Here is a 22,254-nt window from a genome sequence, read left to right as displayed (position 1 = left end):
AGGGATGGAGGTCAAAAGGGAACATCTAATTGGGCCCTCATTGAATCAAGGTGAAGCCGGAGAGTGCGCTGATTACAGAGCGAGCCCCCCGCGGCACAATCATTAAAGCTGTATTAACCATCTGATATCACAATGTACAGAAAAATCTGCCATTCTTACTTCATTTGAGGACTACAAACAATGTACTGTTTTTTTTTTATTAGCTGGAGTCCTTGAAAAGTGTTCACACACATTTACTCACACTATTTACTGATGATAAAGCAATCATTGTTGATAGGAGAAATTAATGTTTATTTCTTTTTTAGGGAGAGCACAAAAGTGGAATGAATAAATAGAGAAACATTATAAATACGGATAGTTACCTTTGTGAGAAAAATATTGACACGATCCTACAAAAACAAAGCAGTTCTTCAGAAAAAAAGTAAGAAAGACAAAATGTGCAATTGCATGATTAATCTGCTTTTATACATGAATAATGCCACATTTTTAGTTATTAATTACATAAGGTAATGCATTAAATCTGACAGCCCTAGTTAAGTATAATTTGGAACAAATATTCCTTCATGCTCGTTAAAAATATTTTTATCTGTAACATTACAACTTTATTGTGTTTACATATCAATGTATTCTCATTTCGTGTGGACCTTTGTGATAATGCATTACATTTTGCATGAGCCCCCACTATATCATTGTGAGTTCAGGCTCCTCCATTAGCGAGCACCCGCCTTTGTATGGGTACAGGACGTACATTATATTAAAAAGTGATTTATTATAACATGATTCACTGATGCCTTGAAAGCCCTGTGACGGTACTCCATTATTTTTATGTGTCACATCAGTTCGGTACATCAAGTCGGGTCCTGCATGACACCTAATTCATGTTGCCACACAACAATAAACCTGCCATCAAAAATAGTTTTTCCACTCAATCATTTCCGGCAAGATCTTTCAGCAAATGATGACGAATGGAAGAGCTGATGTAGATCTGCTAAATCAGTGGTTCTCAACCTTTTTTTCAGTGATGAACCCCCTGTGAACATTTTTTTCATTCAGGTACCCCCTAATCAGAGCAAAGCATTTTTGGTTGAAAAAAAGAGATACAGAAGTACAATACAGCACTATGTCATCAGTTTCTGATTTATTAAATTGTATAATAGTGCAAAATATTGCTCATTTGTAGTGGTCTTTCTTGAACTATTTGGAAAAAAAGATATGAAAATAACTAAAAACCTGTTGAAAAATAAACAAGTGATTCAATTATAAATACAAATTTCTACACATAGAAGTAATCATAAACTTAAAATGTCCTTTTAGGGGATTGTAATAGAGATCCATCTGGATTCATGAACTTAATTCTAAACATTTCTTCACAAAAAAATAAATCTTTAACATCAATATTTATGGAACATGTCCACAAAAAATATGTCTGTCAACACTGAGTATTGCATTGTTGCATTTCTTTTCATAGTTTCTGAACTTACAATCATATTTTGTTTAAGTATTATTCAATAAATATATTTATGAAGGATTTTTTAATTGTTGCTATTTTTAGAATATTAAAAAAAAATCTCACATACCCCTTGGCATACCTTCAAGTACGCCCAGGGGTACGCGTACCCTCCTTTGAGAACCACTGTGCTAAATGATAGATATTTGTCATCGCCTTACTCGAAAACTCATGTTTCCTCGATTCCACAGTGAATCACTATCAATGTCTCCAGGATTTTGCGGGCTTTTCTTGTGCTGACCGCGGCCAAAAATGTCTGAATTTTGTGGCAGCTTTTTCAAAGAGTTGTGACAAAAGTTGCAAAGTTTTGAGGCTTGATTCTTTTCAAAACCATTGAAAAAACTTTATTTTATGGATTTGTTTTCAATGTTTTAAGTGTTCCTTATAACATCAACCTAAAAAATATCCGGATTTCAATGTAAAAAAAATTGGGAAATAAACACTGTACTGATGTTTGAATCATTTTATACCACACAGACTTCGAGGAAGGCATCATATGGCAGTGAAAGCACATACTCAGAGCTCATCGTCATAATACTGTAGTGTTTTTTATTAATTATAAATTTTAATAGTAATAATTAATTATAATTTTAAAAACAAAAACAAAAAAAAAGCCTCCTTATTGCTTTCTTGTCTGCTTTGTTGACCACAAGTTTCAGACATTCTCCATGTTTATTTTACGCTTGAAAAGTGTTTGTCCATCTTAAACACTTATTTACATTTACCCCCATTAAGAGCATTTGTGAACTGGTAAAACTGATTCACAACAGCATTTGTGTTTGTAGATGAGAGATTATCATCAAACTTCAACATCTCTGTGTTAGAAAATTGTGTAAATTGTGTGTGAATTATCAAAAAACTTTCAGATCTCTTTTATTTAATTGAGTAGTTGAGAGCTGTCTTCCTTCAACCAAGCAAGGTCTTGGGGTATTCCGCTGAGAGGGGTTTTCTTTTGTCCTCAAAGACCTGCCGAAGCTGAGACCAGGAGGAGCTCGGGCCCGAGGCATCGTCCTTCTTTTGTCTTCAATGTGACCGAAAACAATGACTGTTTATATACTCCCCATTCCTGTTTTGCCGAAGCTGAAACCAGGACGAGCCCAAGCCTGAAGCATCATCTTTCTTTTGTCTTCAATGTGACCGATAACAATGACTGTTTATATACTCCCCATTCCTATTTTGCTGAGACCAGGACGAGCCCGGACCCGAGACATCGTGTTCTTTTGTCTTCAATGTGACCGAAAACAGTGGCTGTGTGTATGCTCCCCATTCCTGTTTTGACATGTGTTGTTGCGTAAACATTGACTAACTAAATAAAAGAGGAGACGAAAACCTTTTCGCCAGAACTTGGTGCAGGAACTGTGCAAGGTGTACAGAGGCCATGTCTCTCCTCAGATCTGAGTCCAAATATAAGTCTGTCTCTGTTTGATTCTTTGCCTTTTTGTCTTGTTTAATAGATGTCAACAGTGTTTGAACTTGACACTCTGTTATGTAAATGTTGCTTCTTTGCTAGGTCAGCGTTGCAAACGAAAATATATTATAAAATGCCTTACCCTGAAAAAAAAAGTGACATAAATATATAAATACATGTGAGCATGGAAGTGAATTTTTATATGCTACATTACCCTGAAGGCTTAGCACGGAAGACGTGAACTGGAAGTGTACAGGTCGAAGTTACGCAGGAGGACGACAACCGTGCCACTTGAGCAATAACGAGTGGCTATATTATTACATGTTGCTTTTCCTGCTTCATCTACATATGAAACAAACAAAAAAACGCAGGAAACCACAAAAAAGACCGATCTAATTGGCGAAATGACGCTGATGGGCCAAAATGTGTGGGGAAGTTTCGGGCATTGGACAAAGATGCGAGGCCACGCATTATTCACAGGGATTAGTTGAATTTGCATGAAATTACATTAAACATCGCAAAATCCTGCAGGGGCTGCTTTTTACAGTAAAAGCAGTTGACAACAGAGAAACTATGCAAAAAAACAGTACTGCTAAAGAAACCAGTGTCAGAGCGCAGAAAATTATTTCGTGACAGCTTTTTGCCACCATGTAAGACATATTAGGACTACATACTTTACATATTGTCCCTTAGAGTCTTTTCTCTGCAATATAATCTTTCCTCTCTGTCTTTCCTCACTCAAAAAATGATGTCATTCTCATTGTTGCCTGGATCACCATTGCTGTTGCTAATGCTATTGATTTTGTCGTTGTACTATGTACAGGACTTTAACCATAACCAATTTTAACTATAACCATTAATTGATAAACGTTGACCCCGACTTGTAGCTGAGATAGGCGCCAGCGCCCCCCGCGACCCCGAAAGGGAATAAGCGGTAGAAAATGGATGGATGGATGGATGACCCTGACTTAAACAAGTTGAAAAACTTATTCGGGAGTTACCATTTAGTGGTCAGTTGTACGGAATATGTGCTGAACTATGCGATCTACTAATAAAAGTTTCAATCAATCAATCAATCAATCAATGCTCCAGCCATCATTCCCCTATGCAGCTTCTGTCCATTTGACACTCATTTGAAACAGTAAGTCCAATGTTTCTTTTCTCTCTCGGCTCTAAGCGAAGGCGGTTGCACTCCTTACCCTCTCTGTATCTGCCCTGTTTGCCTCTTTGTCTTGTCCTTTTCTTGTTTAACTTTTTTGTAACATCTTTTGTACTGTTCTCCCACATCTAAATAATTGAATTGTTTAACACTTCTCTCTACAAAATTGACAATATCTCGGGTTTAGGTGACACTGCCTGTCCTGTCGGAACTGTTGTTGCTGGACACACACCGGACTCACGGAGGAAGTGGAGTGCCGTGTGCCTGGCGACCCTTTCAGTCGAGGACGTTGAAGATATCTACCTATTTATAATCATGACAAAAGGAAATTGGCTGATTGGAGTAAGTGTTACCCTGGTGTATGAACAAATTGGAAGATTCCTGAAGCTGTTCAAGGTACCCCAAAACTGGCACAAATGATTAGAGGATGCAGGCAGAGTGTGAACACTCAGACTGTTGGGATTTTGCGATTTTTTTAAGTAAGTAAGTAAGTAAGTAAATTGTATTTATAAAGCGCTTTTCACTGATAAAATCAAAAAAAGGCTGTACAAAACACAGGTAAAGTAAAACAACAATACGATTTAAAACAACAGGGGCGAGATCATACAAAGGCTACGAAGTTATTTTGTATCCTAAATTATCATTAAAAATGATCGTTAAAAGGTGCATTAACTAAAAGCTTTACTATAAAGAGAAGTTTTCAAAAGTTTCCTTAAAGTTTCAACACAGTCAAGATCACAAAGAGACTGGTGCAAATTGTTCCAGAGTCTGGGGGCTATAGACTGGAATGCCAGGTCTCCACGGGTTTTAAAACGAGTTTTCGGGATCTCTAGAAGACCCTGGCCTGAAGACCTTTTACCATGTTTATGGGGGGGGGGCGAAAGTGGCGACCAATCATTGTTCCTGTTCTGTCACCGTGACAATATGCGTCTTTTTGTTGTATTTGTGCAATGGCAATAAAGTTATTTCCTTAACTTCAGTAGAAATATTGCCATCTCTGCCAGCCTATATGTGTAGTCCAGCTAAGAAGTTTTGTTTAATAACAATAATCCATCCATCCATTTTCAACTGCTTGTCCCTTTTGTGGTCGCTGGAGCCTATCTCAGCTGCATTCGGGTGGAAGGCGGAGTACACTCTGGACAAGTCGCCACCTCATTGCAGGGCTAACAATAATAAGACATTAATTTAATATTATATATGCCATTAGAGTCTTTAAAATTTAGTCCATGTTTAGTTATCTTCTATGTAAGTGGGACACAGTGACTATATAAACTTCAAGGCCAAAACGCATATCTGTGTGTTTGGCTTAAATGTCACATTAACATGGACGCTTCCTTCGCCATAAGTGCTTTGACATTTTCCAACTGACTTCCAGGCAACGGACTCCAAGTGTTCATCCTGTTGTAAAGGCTCTCCCTGGAACACCTCAAAGGCACACTTGCTCGTGTATGCATGGAACTAATGCTGTTGTTTCTGTGATCTATGGTTCAAGTGTCAAATGTGTTCCACTTGTTTATGACAGTAACTATTTTGTTACGGGCGTTTGGAGAAAGAGCTTCGACCTTTTCCCAGTTCTCCCCGTGCTGCTGACCTTTAGCAAGGGATGTTTTAGCCCAGATGCTTTTGTACGTTTTTAAATGCAATGCCTTGGAGCACTGGAGTTTGTGGGTGTTGCATATGATCCAAAACAATGCCACAATACCTAATTTTTAAGCCCTCCCAATGACAGCCGCAGAGAATGATTCTCAGAATTCAGCCTAATGCACGGTGAAGTTCTCTCTGAAGGAGTTCCCTTCCAGTACCAGTCAAAAATCAGAGTTCAAGTAGAACCTATTGAAGAGCTAATGCAGTGCAGAGCTCTTATAGTGAAGTGATTCATCTAAGTGATCTGTTAGAAAAGCACACGGATACTGTAGTTTCAACCTCAAGAGAAGGCTGAAAGAAACTTTTCCACAATTAGTTGCCAGGTTATCCTGTAACTCTAAAAATAGTTTAAATTTCCAGATTATAAAACTCACTACCCTACCTCAATTCTATCTTTTTGATTATGACCACTTTTGATTGTCTGCAGTGAGAAACTATTGATTAATTTATTGTTATGGTGACAGTTGTGTAGAACTGTAATACTTAAACATGAGTGTTATTTTAACAATATGGTTATTTTCATCCATTAAAAGGGCAAAATATTAGAAATGTCTCTCAGTATGCCAAATCAATCATTAACTTGAATACAAAATTCTAATGTATTGTACCTACCCTTAACCCTTACAAGCTTTTTTAATACATTATGGGGCAGATCTACTAAAGGTTTAAGTGTATTAAAAAAACGTGATAGCTCATGCAAAGCTGATCTACTAAGCCTGTATGCAGAAGACTGCATCAAATGAGCAAAATAGAGAGGACAATCATATAAGCGTGTCTGTCTTGATGTAAATTCAGAGTTTATGCTGATTATCAGAAGCCCACAATACAGAGAAGAGATACAAATATACAAACTCCGTTTCCATATGAGTTGCGAAAGTGTGTTAGATGTAAATATAAACGGAATACAATGATTTGCAAATCTTTTTCAACCCATATTCAATTGAATGCACTACAAAGACAAGATATTTGATGTTCAAAATCATAAACTTTATTTTTTTTGCAAATAATAATTAACTCAGAATTTCATGGCTGCAACACGTGCCAAAGTAGTTGGGAAAGGACATGTTCACCACTGTGTTACATCACATTTTCTTTTAACAACGCTCAATCAACAATGGGAACTGAGGAAACTAATTGTTGAAGTTTTGAAAGTGGAATTATTTCCCATTCTTGTTTTATGTAGAGCTTCAGTCGTCTCTGCTGTCGTATTTTACGCTTCATAACGTGCCACACATTTTCGATGGGAGACAGGTCTAGACTGCAGGTGGGCCAGGAAAGTACCCACACTCTTTTGTTTACGAGGCCACGCTGTTGTAACACTTGTCTTGCTGAAATAAGGAGGGGCGTCCATGATAACGTTGCTTGGATGACAACAGCTGTTGCTCCAAAACTTGTATAGACCTTTCAGCAATAATGGTGCCTTCACAGATGTGTGTGTTACCCATGCCTTGGACATTAATACACCCCCATACCATCACAGATGCTGGCTTTTGAACTTTGCGCCTATAACAATCCGAATGGTTATTTTCCCCTTTGTTCTGGAGGACACCACGTCGTCTGTTTCCAAATGTAATTTAAAATATGGACTCGTCAGACCACAGAACAACTTTCCACTTTGCATCTGTCCATCTCAGGTGAGCTCGGGCCCAGCCAAGCCGGCAGCGTTTCAGGATATTGTTGATAAATGGCTTCGGCTTTGCATAGTAGAGTTTTAACTTGCACTTACAGATGTAGCGACAAACTGTAGTTACTGACAGTGGTTTTATGAAGTGTTCCTGAGCCCATGTGGTTATATCCTTTACACACTGATGTCGGTTTTTGATGCATTACCGCCTGAGGGATCAAAAGTAATATAATCGCTTACGTGCAGTGATTTCTCTAGATTCCCTGAACTTTTTGATGATTTTACAGACCGTAGATCAGGGGCGCTCACACTTTTTCTGCAGGTGAGCTACTTTTCAATTGACCAAGTCGAGGAGATCTACCTCATTCCTATTTATAATTTATATTTATTTATTTATGAAAGAGACATTTTTGTTAACAAGTTAATGGTGTTTAATGATAATACAAGCATGTTTAACACACATAGATTCCTTTCTTTCATGAAGACAAGAATATAAGTTGGTGTATTTGATTCTGATAACTTGCATTGATTGGAATTAGGCAGTGGTGCTGATAACGTCCGCATTTTCAAATGGAGGAAAAAAAAGTCCTCCTTTCTGTCCAATACCACATGAAAGTGGTTGGATTTGGCATCTCATTTGTCCAACTTGCATACTCGTTTTTAAACACTTTGTTATGAGAGTAGCATATGTGTGTGGCCCTTTAATGTCTGGCAGCAGGTGAGTGACGTCAGTGAGTGTGCGGGTGGCCAAGCAAGTGAGAAAGCGGTCGCTGAGGGCGGGGGAGAAATACATTGGCATCAAACTCCGTAACTTGCTAGCTTGTGCACGCTAGCTTTCTGAGACTCTTATTTTGTTAGCGCAGGCAGGATGAAACATGTCTTTTATGGTGAAGACAGGAACTGTGCAGTCGGTCTTTAGAGTTTCGACAGTAGGTACGGAGTCTCTAGAAATAAAATGTGTTTCTCTGCGTCCGCCCTGTTAGTGATTTTTTTCTTAAATATGAGCTCGAATCAGCCAGCGTCATTTCACAAGATCCTCGGGTGCCGAGAATGTCAAACAACTGACGAAAGTGAAGTCTTGGTATGATTGATGATTGCTCATTTTTATGTATATTTTTTAATGCCTGGCTTGAGATCGACTGACACACCCTCCGAGATCGACCAGTCGATCGCGATCGACGTAATGCCCACCCCTGCCGTAGATGGTAAAATCCCTAAATTCCTTGCAATAGCTCGTTGAGAAATGTTGTTCTAAAACTGTTCGACAATTTGCCTACAAAGTGGTGATCCTCACCCCATCCTTGTTTGTGAATTACTTAGCATTTTATGGAAGCTGCTTTTATACCCAATCATGGCACCCAACTGTTCCCAATTAGCCTGTACACCTGTGGGATGTTCCATAGAAGTGTTTGATGAGTATTCCTCAACTTTATCAGTATTTATTGCCACCTTTCCCAACTTCTTTGTCAGGTGTTGCTGGCATCAAATTCTGAAGTTAAAGATTATTTGCAAAAAAAAATGTTTATCAGTTTGAACATCAAATATGTTGTCTTTGTAGCATATTCAACTGAATATGGGTTGAAAATTATTTGCAAATCATTGTATTCCTTTTATATTCACATCTAACACAATTTCCCAACTTTTATGAAAACGCGGTTTGTGCCGTCCGGTATTCTTTCTCCATGGATTACCTGAACTGCTCCCACACCCTCAGCTTAACCTCGTCCGCGGCCACGGTCGCTACCTTTCGGGCCTGTCGGTACCTGGCAACTGCTTCCAGAGTACCCTGGCATAACAGACCCCGGTAGGACTCCTTTTTTAGTCTTACGGATTCCCTGACTACCGCTGTCAACCAGGGTGTAATTATGTGCCTCAAAGGTTACCGCCTCTTGAGGCACCTAAGACGTTCAGGCCACAGTTCGCAGCTCCAGCTTTAGCAATAGAGGCTTTGAACATTGCCCATTCCTGTTCAATTGCCCCAACCTCCACAGGGATGGCAGAGAAGTCTCACCGGAGGTGGGAGTTGAAGTCCTTCCGGACAGAGGACTTCTCCAAAAGTTCCCAGTTCAGCCGCACTACACGCTTGGGTTTGCCAGGTCTGTCCAGAGGTTACGCCCGAAATCTGACCCAACTCACCACCAGATGGTGATCAGTTTACAGTTCAGCCCCTCTCTTCACCCGAGTGTCCTAAACATACGGCCTCAGATCAGCTGATACCATTACAAAATTAATCATTGATCTTTGGCTTAGGGTGCTCTGGTACCAGGAACACCTATGAGCGTCCTTATGCCTGAACATGGTGTTTGTTATCACAAGTCCATTACTATCACAGAAGTCCAATAACAATCCACCACTCAGGTTCAAATCAGGGATACTCCTCCCTCCCAACCACACCAGTCCAAGTATCACTGTCATTGCCCACGTGTGCGTTGAAGTCCCCCAGCAAGACTATGGAATCCCCTGCCTGCACCCTATACAGGACCCCATGCAAGGTATCCAAGAAGGCCGAATACTCTGAACTCTTGTTTGGTGCGTATGCACAAACAATAGTCAGAGTTTTCCCCTCTCCAACCCTAAGGCGAAGGGAGGCGACCCTCTTATCCACTGGGGTGAACTCCAACGTACAGGCTCTCAGCCGGAGACTCGTGAGTATCCCCACATCCGCCTTGGCCCTCACACCGTGAGCAACTCCAGATGTGTACAAAGCCCATCCCTTGTCCAGGAGTGTGGTTTCAGAGCCCTTGCTATGCGTAGAGGTAAGCCCCACCAGATCCAACCGATAGCGCTCCACCTCCCGCACTTGCTAAGGCTCCTTCCTCAAAGGTGTATAGACGTTCCACGTCCCAAAAGTCAGCCTCTGCTGCCCCGAATTGTTCCGTCTGCAGCCTCCACTTTCACTGCCATCCACTTGGCAGCGCACCCAACCACACTGGTTTCGACCGTGGGTGGTGGGCTCACGTGGCGGAGACGATGGTGTGTCCATGTAGTTTCTTCAGGCTGTGCCTGCCCGGGCTCCGTGGATATCCCGTCCACTAGGCGCTAGCTGACGAGTCCTCCGGGCCGGGTAACGCATCTTCTCATAGTTTTTTTCATGGGGGATATTGTAACCCTGATGGGGGCAGCATTCGGGTGCTACACCTTGTCCAAGGGTGACCCGAAACTATGCAAGGCAGTGGCATTCAACTCCCTTAGGCTTTATACAAGCCCTCCTACCCTGATTCCATTTTGCATTATCATAAACATGAATCTGGCACACAGGCAGACGATTACAACAACCGTCAGGAAAGAAATGCATCGCTCTCTGATATGCAATTTCATCGCCATACACTATATTGCCAAAAGTATTTGCCCACCCATCCAAACGATCAGAATCAGGTGTCCTAATCACTTGGCCCGGCCACAGGTGTAAAATTTAAAACTTAGGATTTGAGACTGTTTCTACAAACATTTATGAAAGAATGGGCCTCTCTCAGGAGCTCAGTGATTTCCAGCGTGGAACTGTCATAGGATGCCACCTGTGCAACAAATCCAGTCATGAAATTTCCTTCCCCCTAAATATTACAAAGTCAAATATCGGCTTTATTATAAGAAAATGGAAGACTTTGGAAATAACAGCAATTCAGCCAAGAAGTGGTAGGCCACATAAACTGACAGAGGGGTCAGCGGATGCCGAAGTGCATTGTGCAAAGAGGTCGCCAACTCTCTGCACAGTCAGGTGCGACAGAGCTCCAAACTTCATGTGACCTTCCAATAAACCCACGTACAGTACGCAGAGAGCTTCAAGGAATGGGTATCCATGGCCGTGCAGCTGTATCTAAGCCAAACATCACCAAGTCCAATGCAACGTGTCAGATGCAGTGGTGTAAAGCATGTCGCCAATGGACTCTCGAGCAGTGGAGACGCGTTCTCTGGAGTGTTGAATCACGCTTTTTCATGTGGCAATCTGATGGATGAGTCTGGGTTTGGAGGTTACCAGGAAAACTGTACATTTTGGACTGCATTGTGCGGAGTGTGACATTTGTAGAAAAGGAATTTTGGTGTGTTTTTTTTTTTTTTTTTCCAGGAGTTGGGCTTGGCTCCAAGATACCAAAACATTTTGGACAATTCCATGCTCCCAACCTTGAGGGAACAGTTTAGAGCGGAAACCCTTCCTCTTCCAACATGACTGTGCACCAGTGCACAAAGCAAGGTCCATAAAGACATGGGTGACAGAGTCTGGTGTAGATGAACTTGACTGGCCTGCACAGATTCCTGACCTGAACCCAAGAGAACACCTTTGGGATGAATTAGATAGGAGACTGAGAGCCAGGCCTTCTGGACCAACATCAGTGTGTGACCTCACCAATGCGCTTTTGGAAGAACGGTGGAAACTTCCTATAAAAACACTCAGCAACCTTGTGGACAGCCTTCACAGAATCTGTAATAGCTGCAAAAGGTGGACCGACATCATATTAAACCCTACGGGTTAGGAATGGGATGGCACTTCAAGTTCATATGTGAGTCAAGGCAAGTGGCTACATACTTTTGGCGATATAGTGTATCTTTAGAGGTGTAGTTCTTACTGTCACAGATCATCACCACATTGAAACCATTTTTCTTTCCTACTTCTTGTTAAACTCTCTGCTTGGAGCTTTTTGCACGAGTGAGTGTGTGTTCACCAGTTTTAAAATCTCTGCATTGGCTCCCTGTGTGTTTGACGATACATCTTAAGGTTCTTCGTTTGGTTTATAAATGTATTTTTATGGTATTGGGCCTTCTTATCTTCTTATCAAAGCAGGCATGCTCGATACAAAATGTTCAAACGTAAAGACTCTTTTTTTTTTTAAATACGCTAGCTTGATGCTATATTACATTGGCGGTCTCATATGCATGGTATTGATTAGCATTAGCAATTTTATGTTAAGATTTCAGCATCTCCGAATTTGGTAATGAAAACCACAACTAAGATGCACATTACCAACAGTTGTTGTGTGGAAGTGTAACTTGCAGTATAAACAAATCATTAGACTTTGAGTTTGATGGCAAAGACTACTTCCTAGCTAGGCAACACACCGTAGTCTATTCATTACGGCCATCTAGCGTCTTGGAATTGCAACTGCATGCAAAATCTACTATAAAAATACTTGCAAAATGAGACACAGAAGTGTAATACGACAAGATATAACAACTGGAAAGTACAGTTAATATCAGCCCACTGTTAAATGTTAAATAAAAAATTTAATTTTATAAATTGAACACATTAACATTTATTACCACATGAACACACACAAAAGTACATAAAATGGGTATTGCGATACTGAGTACCGATATTGATTCCCAGGTACCGGAAATTTGTACTGTATCTGTTCGAATATGAGAGGCACATATCCTTTAAATCTTCAACAAAGGTGAAAGTGTTGTTTGAAATGAATACTTTTTGGTGTGATAAACCATAATTATGCTCTATTAAAAGTGTTAAGAGTTTTTCCTATGTGATTTTTTTTTCCTTTTCCAATGGACCCTTTCGAACAGATGAATAACGAAACTTTATCTGCAAGTCTGCAATGCAGCAATGACCATGGATCACTTGTAAAAAAAAAAAGTTTGGTTTTCCATTTTTTAGCACAAAAAATAGGTGGGTGGGACAACATGAGCCTGAACATAAAAGCAGAAAAACCTGACCCTAAACTTGTTGCATGATTAGTGTGAAACTACTACCCTGGCTATTGAGGTTGTTCTCCATGCATCGTCAGGTCACTGTGTGGGATGTGGGCGCAAAAGACGGACAAGATGATCAGAGAGGGAAACAGTGCAGATGTTTGTGTTAATATGCAGTACAGTTGCTGCCTCTTAACTTTCTGCTCCAATAAGTAAAACAATGTATCCATACATATATTATTTTTGTCTCTCGATCAGTGGTTATCAAACTTTTTTCACCAACTACCACCTCAAAAAACTTAGCTCTCCAAATACCACCATAATGACCAGCATTTATTTACAGTAGCATGATAGGCCTAAGTATTCATTAAAACAAAACATAGGTTATATTTAACAAGTATATATAATAGTTTTGGCCACTGTAACATTACATACAGTTTGAACAGTGACACTGTGTTTGAATATTTAATTAGGTGATTAGAGACGTAGCCTGTTCCACGGTTTGAGTATCACTTCTCCAGATAAGAAAAATTGGTTGATCATGTACGTCTATGCAGCTTTGGAGGATCACGACTTGATGAATTGGTGATTGGAACTGGTCGTCGATATTACCGGTACAGATTTTCACTGTAATGACATTTCCTAACTCTCTGGCATATTTTATTTCAAATGCTAAAAGTAGAAGAGAAAAGCGTTTTGGAAGTACCTGATGCTTAAGAAAAAATTGTGAGGTTGACTACATCCCCCTTGAGACTAAATGGATAAAGCCCCATGGAGAGCACAGAGATGGTCTGTAGCTGGAAAACACAAAAAGCTGTGGAGGATCAGAAGAGGCTGAGTTGCATTACGTGATATTACTGAAACCTTCGGATTTGTGTGTGTTTGAGAAGGTGTGTGTTGCTTAGAAACATACCATTTTCTCTTTTAGCCAAGGCTCGTTTGATGTGGATTTCGATTGCTGACACCCACTGGTGCTCGCTGCACTCCAGAGCATCAGGTACGACTGAGCTGATCAAACTTTGATGGCAATAAAGATTTATGCTGGAATGTACCGAATCCACAAACTGCCCATGTCTTTCAGCAACAAAAATGGTTGCTCTCAGCATGCACTAAACTCTACAAAAGCAACAAATTCAATATTTTTATTTCTATAAATTTAATTAAATGTTCCCCAAGTATGTCTTACTCTTTGTACCTTACACCAGTTGTGTTAAATGTTTGCCCACAGTAAACTAAGCCGGATGTAATAAAGTGGTCCACTTTTTTTAAACCACTAATGTGGTTAAATGTCCAGTGGTGCTGCAGAGAGCTTCATTTGTGCAGCACAGCCACCCAGTGCGGATATCCCACGTTTAAAGAACAAAACTAGGCATAAAAGTATTCCCATCAGCTTACTTCTACAAACCTCCATGGCATTAACTACTTTAGTCAGTTTAGAACACAACTTGCTAACCATACACTAAATACTACAGTCGTCCCTGGCTACAATGCGCTTTGAATAACTATACTGCAGGTTGTTGTTGTTTTTTGTAAAAAACTACTTTTTTATGCTTATACTAAATGCTACCATATCTTAACTTCGAAAATCAAGTTCATCAACTTTTGGCAGAACAACCTTTTGTTTTACCGTATTCTTAGGAGTATAAGTCGCTCCGGAGTATAAGTCGCACCTGCCGTAAATGCATAATACAGAAGGAAAAACACATATATAAGTGGCATTGGAGTATGTCGCATTTTTGGAGAAAATTTATTTGATAAAACCCAACACCAAGAATAGACATTTGAAAGGCAATTTTAAATAAATAAAGAATAGTGAACAACGCTGAATAAGTGTACGTTATATGACGCATAAATAACCAACTGAGAACGTGCCTGGTATATATATATATATATATATATATATATATATATATATATATAGTATATACATATGTAATAAATCCTAGAGCATTACTGCCCCCTGGTGTCTATGTCGTCAACTCCTTCTCTGTCAAACATAACAATGAGTCTCCAATTGCTAATGCCAAGGAACACCAATTAGGGGTGTCCCAATAAAATCTTTTAACCTCTCAAACGATACCAATATTGGCGCATAGGGTATTGGCCGAAACCGATATTAAACTGTTGCAATATCTTGATATAGATAGCTTGAATCATAGTACATAAAGTAGGAAGGGGATACATATGGCTCCTTCTTCATGGTTTACCTGACAGAATAAACGAGACAAATTTGAGGGGCACACTATCAATTTTAGCTGCGAGATGGCAGTAGAGTCTTGAATATCTTAAAATTTGTTTTGTGTTAATTCCAACATTGACCACAGTGTCAGTTATTATGTAGTGTGGTGCTTTCCATCCTTTTTACACACAACAGAAGAGGACAGAGGACATCATTAATTAGATTTTGGAACTCTGCGGGCACCTTAGTCAGACTAAAAAGCAAAATTAAATATATTTAAAATGCCCCATAGAGGTGTTAAAGTGGTATTCCACTCATCCCCCTTCTTAATTCTCACCAGTTGATAGGCATTGTTGAAGTTTAATTTAATGAAAACAGACTGCCGACTATAAAGAAGCAAATGTTAAAATCCATAAGTGGCAAAGGACAGCTATTCTTCACAGTTACGTTGTTAAGACCACCATAGTCAAAAAAGGAATGCAATGGTGGGGAAGAGGGGCGAATAAGACCCGCCGCGAGAGACAAGGAAATATAGTCACTTATTGCGAACTGTTCCAGACCTGACATATTATAGAGTTTTGCCAAAGGGAACGATGCCCCCAGGAGGAGTTTGATGGACAGATGTAAGGACGATGTGGGTGAAAAGACCGAGCCCGGTCTTTAATAAATACCTGTTTAAAGTCAACATATTTGACAAGTACCCCTGACTGGGTAAAGATCTCTTTAAATGGCTAGGCATGGCCGTCGTTCAAACAGCGAAACGCAAACGATTAGCGTGGCAAAAGTGATCCATTTCTGCCCCAATCTGTATTGGGATTATTAGGTTTAAAGGGCAACTGCACTTTTTTGGGAATTTCGCTTATTCCTTACAAGAGACAAGACCACAAAATGTTGTTTCTTTTCACTTTCTAACATATAAAAATTGTCTCCTCTTGGTGGCTAGTGACGGAGATAGATATCTACATACATCCATATTCAAAAGTTATTTCTTTTTTCCATAGTCATATTTGAAAACAGCTAGTGTTTTACCATTTGTGCCCTTTATGGTTGGCTGCTAAGTGCTGTAGGAATGTGACGAGTAGCCATAACTCCCTTCTTATCTCTCCCTGTCCGGCGGAAGAACAGATATGGGGATTCACTCTGGGGGGGGGAGGGGGGCGCAAGACAGGACTTCTGGAGGGTTTTCAGATCAACTTAGGCGAAGCAAATTAAATGTGTTGTGCTTGATGTTGGTCTCTCCAAAGCTTTGGAATAAATGTCAAAACACCTATTCTGTCTGGGATTCATTTAAAATCACCTTATGTGTCATCAAAAGAACTCGGGGTTGGCCAGCAACTTAAATTCCCTCGGAGGAGCATCTGGTCCAAACGTAACAATTTGGGGGTTCTCGTCCGGGATGACATGCTGAGAGTTGGAAACTTCTTGCACTCTTTTGGACAGACTCACTTGGCCAACACAAAAATCAAAGTAAGCAGAGCCTTTTTTTCTAAAATCTGCATTAGGAGTCGGTCCGGAAGTCTGTAAGTCAAACACTGTTTTGTACCCCAGACACTAAGAGGTGATTTTGATACATTGGTTGCATTTTTGGCTTGCCCGCCATTAAATAAAAGTTGTAAATAAGAGGTCAATTCACGACATTGTGTCAAGATTACCGTGATCTTTCACTGACGAGTAAGCAAATAGTCGGGTGTGGCTCGCCCTGGCGATTTGGTCTCCCCTAAAAGAGTAACTGGTCGGATGACTGTTGTGTGGCTAGTAAATTCTCCCTGGTTGTGAGTTCCATGTGACATTAACGTGTGCACTAAAATTAAGGACCGTACCTTTCTATACCATATGACAAATTCCGCGGCTGGAGGCCATTTGTAAAAGTACAATAAAGTTCCCTGGTTGCGAGTTCCAGGCGACACTGAAGTGTGGGCTAAAATTAAGGAAAATAGACACAACGGCCACAGAGTGTGACAGACAGAAATGTGAGGGCGGCTGGGGAAATGTGATGAATCCATCCATCCATCCATTTCCTACCTCTTATTCCCTTTCGGGGTCGCGGGGGGCGCTGGCGCCTATCTCAGCTACAATCGTTACTGTTTGATGACCAATTGAATGTACTGTTGTCGACAATGAAATTAGCAGGTAGAGTTTAAAAAGAAAAAAGAAAGAGAACGTTTCTTGAAAGGGTTAACAGAACACTCGTAAAGTCGTGTACTCAAACATTTGGTAAAATAAGAAAGGTAACTGGAAGTTTTATGGGAAAGTGAAATGTAGAGAAAGAGAGAGAGAGAAAAAAAGAGAGAGCAGGAGAGGTTTGACACAGTCGACCACACAATTCTTTTAGATTAGATTAGATTAGATTAGATAGTACTTTATTTATTCCGTCAGGAGAGTTCCTTCAGGAAAATTACAATTGTCAGCACAATCCCATTCAAGTTTAGACAAACATTACAGGGAGACAGAACAGGATCGCTGACGGGTCTGCCGGCTTCCAGCGCCCCTTACAAAAAAGATGAGATACAGGTAAACAAGGAGGGGGAATAGAAGATTAAAACAAAATTAAAAAAATCGGTCTTAGCCTGGGCCCTGGAGAGGAGGTGCAGACTGAGGCCAAGGGAAAAAACAACAACTCATAGCCATGGTACACATCCCTCTTCCATGTGTGTAAGAGGGAAACATCAAACATCAAAGAACACAGAGGACATTAAAGACATTAAAGCAGCAGATACAACCAGACACTTCTACATACTAGCTATGAATAAAAAGTAAAAGAAAAATATCCACTGTGGTGGCCTCTGGGGTGTTCCACGCCATCGTCCGCTGGGGTGGAGGGAGCATGGTCAGAGACAGGAGCAGACCCAACAAAGCAACCAAGATAGCCGACTCCATTTTCGGCCTGTGTCCAGTCCGCATGGATGAGCGAGGATACGTCCAAGGTGACTGAGGTGTCCGACACCTGCTCACCCAGCCAAGACACCGCGAAGCCTCTCCGTCCCAGCGCTCAGTGCTAGCTCCGCAGCCCTGTCCCCTCATCCGCACCTCCTCCAGTCCCTCCAAACTCTGCAGTCCTGTCCCCTCATCCGCATCTCCTCCAATCCCTCCAAACTCTGCAGTCCTGTCCCCTCATCCGCATCTCCGCCAGTCCCTCCAAACCGACTCCGGTGTGGCAGACACCCAGCAGCTGGTCTCCATGGCCAAAAGGCTCCCGGGAGGCAGATCCATAAGTCCACAAAAAAAAAAGCACCACAGAGGTCACGAAAGTGGCACCCCTTGTCACACAGTCCCAAAGGGTCCCGGACCAAAAGGCAAAAAAATATAATAAGACGTGAAAACAAGAGGGAAACACAAAAGGATGACACAAGAGCACAGAGCTCCTGCCTACAGCAGCCACTACAGCAGCGCCTGAGAGACTTTGTGGGTGTCAGGGGAACTGCGTTAGAGTGGTTCAGATCTTACCTGTCTGAGAGGTCCTTCTCTGTCAGGCTGGTGGATGCCACCTCTTCTTCTGCCCCGCTTTACTGTGGTGTCCCCCAGAGATCTATTTTAGGCTCCATCCTGTTCGCTCTTTATCTCCTCCCTTTTGGAGATATTTTTAAGAAACATGGAGTGTTTTATCACTTTTATGCAGATGACTGCCAAATTTATATGCCGATTTCAAAAGGCCACGGCACCCTGACACCCCTTCTTAACTGTCTATGAGACGTAAAGGCTTGGATAGCCCAGAATTTTTTAATAATGAATGAGGGAAAAATGGAAATTTTAGTTTTTGGTCCGGCCCTCACTGACTTGGGACCATTGCAAAATTATGTGCGTCCCAAAGTCACCAGCCTTGGCGTCACTATAGACAGCAATTTTAAAGTAGACAAACAATTCAATGGCGTTTTAAAATCGTGTTTTTATCACCTTCGTATTTTAGTAAAGGTTAAACCGTTTTTATCTTTTAACCTTTTTGAACAAGTCGTGCATGCTTTTATTTCAAGTCGCCTGGACTACTGCAATGCACTTTATGCTGGCATTAGCCAAAAAGCTCTCTCCCGGTTGCAGTTAGTCCAGAACGTGGCAGCACGACCTTTAACAGGGGCCAGGAAACGCCAGCATATAACCCCAATTCTTCAGAGTTTGCACTGGCTCCCTGTTCATTTTAGAATTGATTTTAAAACATTGCTGTTTGTTTTTAAAGCTGTACATGGACTGGCACCTCAATATATCTCGGACCTCATCCAAATTTACATTCCTGTGCGCCCTCTGAGGTCCGAGAGCCAGTTCCAGCTCCTAGTGCCCAAGACCAGACTTAAGACCAGGGGAGACAGACTGTGGTCGGCCCTAAACTCTGGAACACTCTGCACCTCCATGTTCAAACTGCTTCCACAGTGGAGTGTTTTAAGTCTCGTCTTAAGACCCACTTTTATTCTTTGGCTTTTAACACTACGTGAGTCGTGTGGTCCTCTGTCCTCTGTTGTCCTCTGTGTTTTTTATACACTTTGATTTCTATTTTACTGTTTTAATTGATTTTACCCTTTAAAATAGTTGTTAATCATATTTGTTTTTATATTGTTTTTTTTATATTGGTTTTATATTTATTATTTTTTTGTTTTTATTCAGTCATTGGTGGAGCATAATATTGCTTTTTTAATATTGTTTTTAACATGGCTGTGCAGCACTTTGGAAACGTTATTGTTGTTTAAATGTGCTATATAAATCAAGTGGAATGGATTGGATTGGAAGGTGATAAGAATGGATGGACCTTATGTGAATGGTTTCTACGAGAGGAGAATAGAAATAGAAACATTGTGTGAAGTGTAAGGAAGAGATGGATACAGGATGTAAAGGAAGAAGCAAGTTGAAGAAAAGATGAAAAAGTGACGAATGAAGGTATTCGTAAATGTATTCGTGTGTCAGCGTATGCTGTTGGTGGTGGTTCGCTGCAAGTTTGTTTGTTTGTTTGGTTGGTTGGTTGTTAACTCCCAAAGCTGAAATAAATTTGTATTTTATAGTTGTTCTTACTTTACCTAGTTCAGAAATCATGAGTGAATGATCCATCCATCTATTCATCTTCCTCTGCTTATCGGAGGTCGGGTCGCGGGGGCAGCAGCCTAAGCAGGGAAGCCCAGACTTCCCTCTCCCGAGCCATTTTGTTCAGCTCAGAGTGGATGATAAATGTTTTTTATTATTATTAAGGTTTGATATAATACAGCTGTGCTTCTGGGTGAGAAAAAAAGTTGACTGTTGAGGTTGTTTTTAACTGTGTTGGTGATTCTGCCCGATTAACTGTGTGGGTGTGATTGTGACTGTGCGATATTATAGTTTTGTAAGAAGGGTCTGAGATTTGGATTTCAGAAAGAGGCTCTCACTCTTTGTTAAAAAAATTGTTGTTGTGCATGTGTGACGCAGAAATAAAAAGAGGTGTTGTCAGGGACAAGACATAGCTGTTTGACTATTAAAAAGGCTCTGTTAGGAGACATTTGAGATAAGAGATGTGTTTTGGTAACGAGGGCGTGTGACGTGCTGCACGTTAGATGGGGGCCGGAGAGGTGTGTAACTGTTAGCATAGCATAGGTTATTTTAGCATAAATTAGATAAGCATAGGATTAGTTTGGCATTGACCACTTCCGGTTCAAATTGCTGGACACACACTGAAGCATCATTTGTTTATTTTTCAACAAGTTTCTAGTTATTTGGATATCTTTTTTTCCAAATAGTTCAAGAAATACCACTACAAATGAGCAATATTTTGCACTGTTATACAACTTAATAAATCAGAAACTGATGACATAGTGCTGTATTTTACTTCTTTATCTCTTTTTTTTTTCAAACAAAAATGCTTTGCTCTGTTTAGGGAGTACTTGAATTAAAAAAATGTTCACAGGGGGTACATCACTGAAAGAAGGTTGAAAACCAGGGGCTTCACGGTGGCAGAGGGGTTAGTGCGTCTGCTTCACAATACGAAGTTCCTGCAGTCCTGGGTTCAAAATCCAGGCTCGGGATCTTTCTGTGTGGCGTTTGCATGTTCTCCCCGTGAATGCGTGGGTTCCCTCCGGGTACTCCGGCTTCCTCCCACTTCCAAAGACATGCACCTGGGGATAGGTGGATTGGCAACACTAAATTGGCCCTAGTGTGTGAATGTGAGTGTGAATGTTGTCTGTCTATCTGTGTTGGCCCTGCGATGAGGTGGCGACTTGTCCAGGGTGTACCCCGCCTTCCGCCCGATTGTAGCTGAGGTAGGCGCCAGCGCCCCCCGTGACCCCAAAAGGGAATAAGCAGTAGAAAATGGATGGATGGATGGAAAATGGATGGATGGATGGAGGTTGAAAACCACTGACCTAATAGCTGTAATGCTTAAGTCTCTGTTTGGTGGGTAAAGAGCTATCTGAAGACCGGAAACCTTTAGGGGAAGTTTGATCTGATTAATTGTATGTATTTCCACAAAGTTCTAGTCCGGTAAGCAATCTGGTGCCATTGAGTCAATAAACACAACAATCTTGATACAGAGAGCTGCCTGCTTCTCCTTCCTGTAAGGGTGATCAAACACCTTTATCATTTCTCCAGTAAACAATGTTAGGAACGTGCGCATAGCCGGGAAATTTTTACTAACTGCCATGACCCAGACGGTGGCTTTGTCAGACAACAGGCTCAAGATAAAAGCTATTCTCGCTTAGTCAGAGAAATAGGAAACAGGCTGTTGATCGAATACCAACGAGCGCTGATGGAGGAACTGCTTGCAAGAGCCAGACTCACCGGTGAAAGAGGGGAGGAGGGTGAGGAATATTGGGCCACAGAGATGTGGGAGAAATAGCCGTCGATGAATGCAGGATGGTCCTCATACCGGCGTGAAATCCCCTCGGGTGAGTAACAGTGCTTGTCTGATCAACGTACTGGTTGAGGGCGGTGACAATAGCAGTCATCGTATGGAAGGCAGCACTCAACTTACGCAGCAGCTGGTCATGATTATCCAGCATTTGTCCGGAGCCAGTGAGGGCAGTTAGAGACGTTCCCATTCTGCGGGGTCCATGATGGCCAGTTGATTTCTCACAATCAGCCTTGGTGCAGTAGTACCCCAACACAAAGACAAAGCGAATAATAATAACAAAAAGTGCATTTAAAAAGAGTG

Source organism: Nerophis ophidion, linkage group LG02 (genome assembly GCF_033978795.1).
Source record: "Nerophis ophidion isolate RoL-2023_Sa linkage group LG02, RoL_Noph_v1.0, whole genome shotgun sequence".
Classification (NCBI taxonomy): Eukaryota; Metazoa; Chordata; class Actinopteri; order Syngnathiformes; family Syngnathidae; genus Nerophis; species Nerophis ophidion.
The sequence above is the reverse complement of the archived record's forward strand: the minus strand, read 5'-3'. Positions refer to the sequence as shown.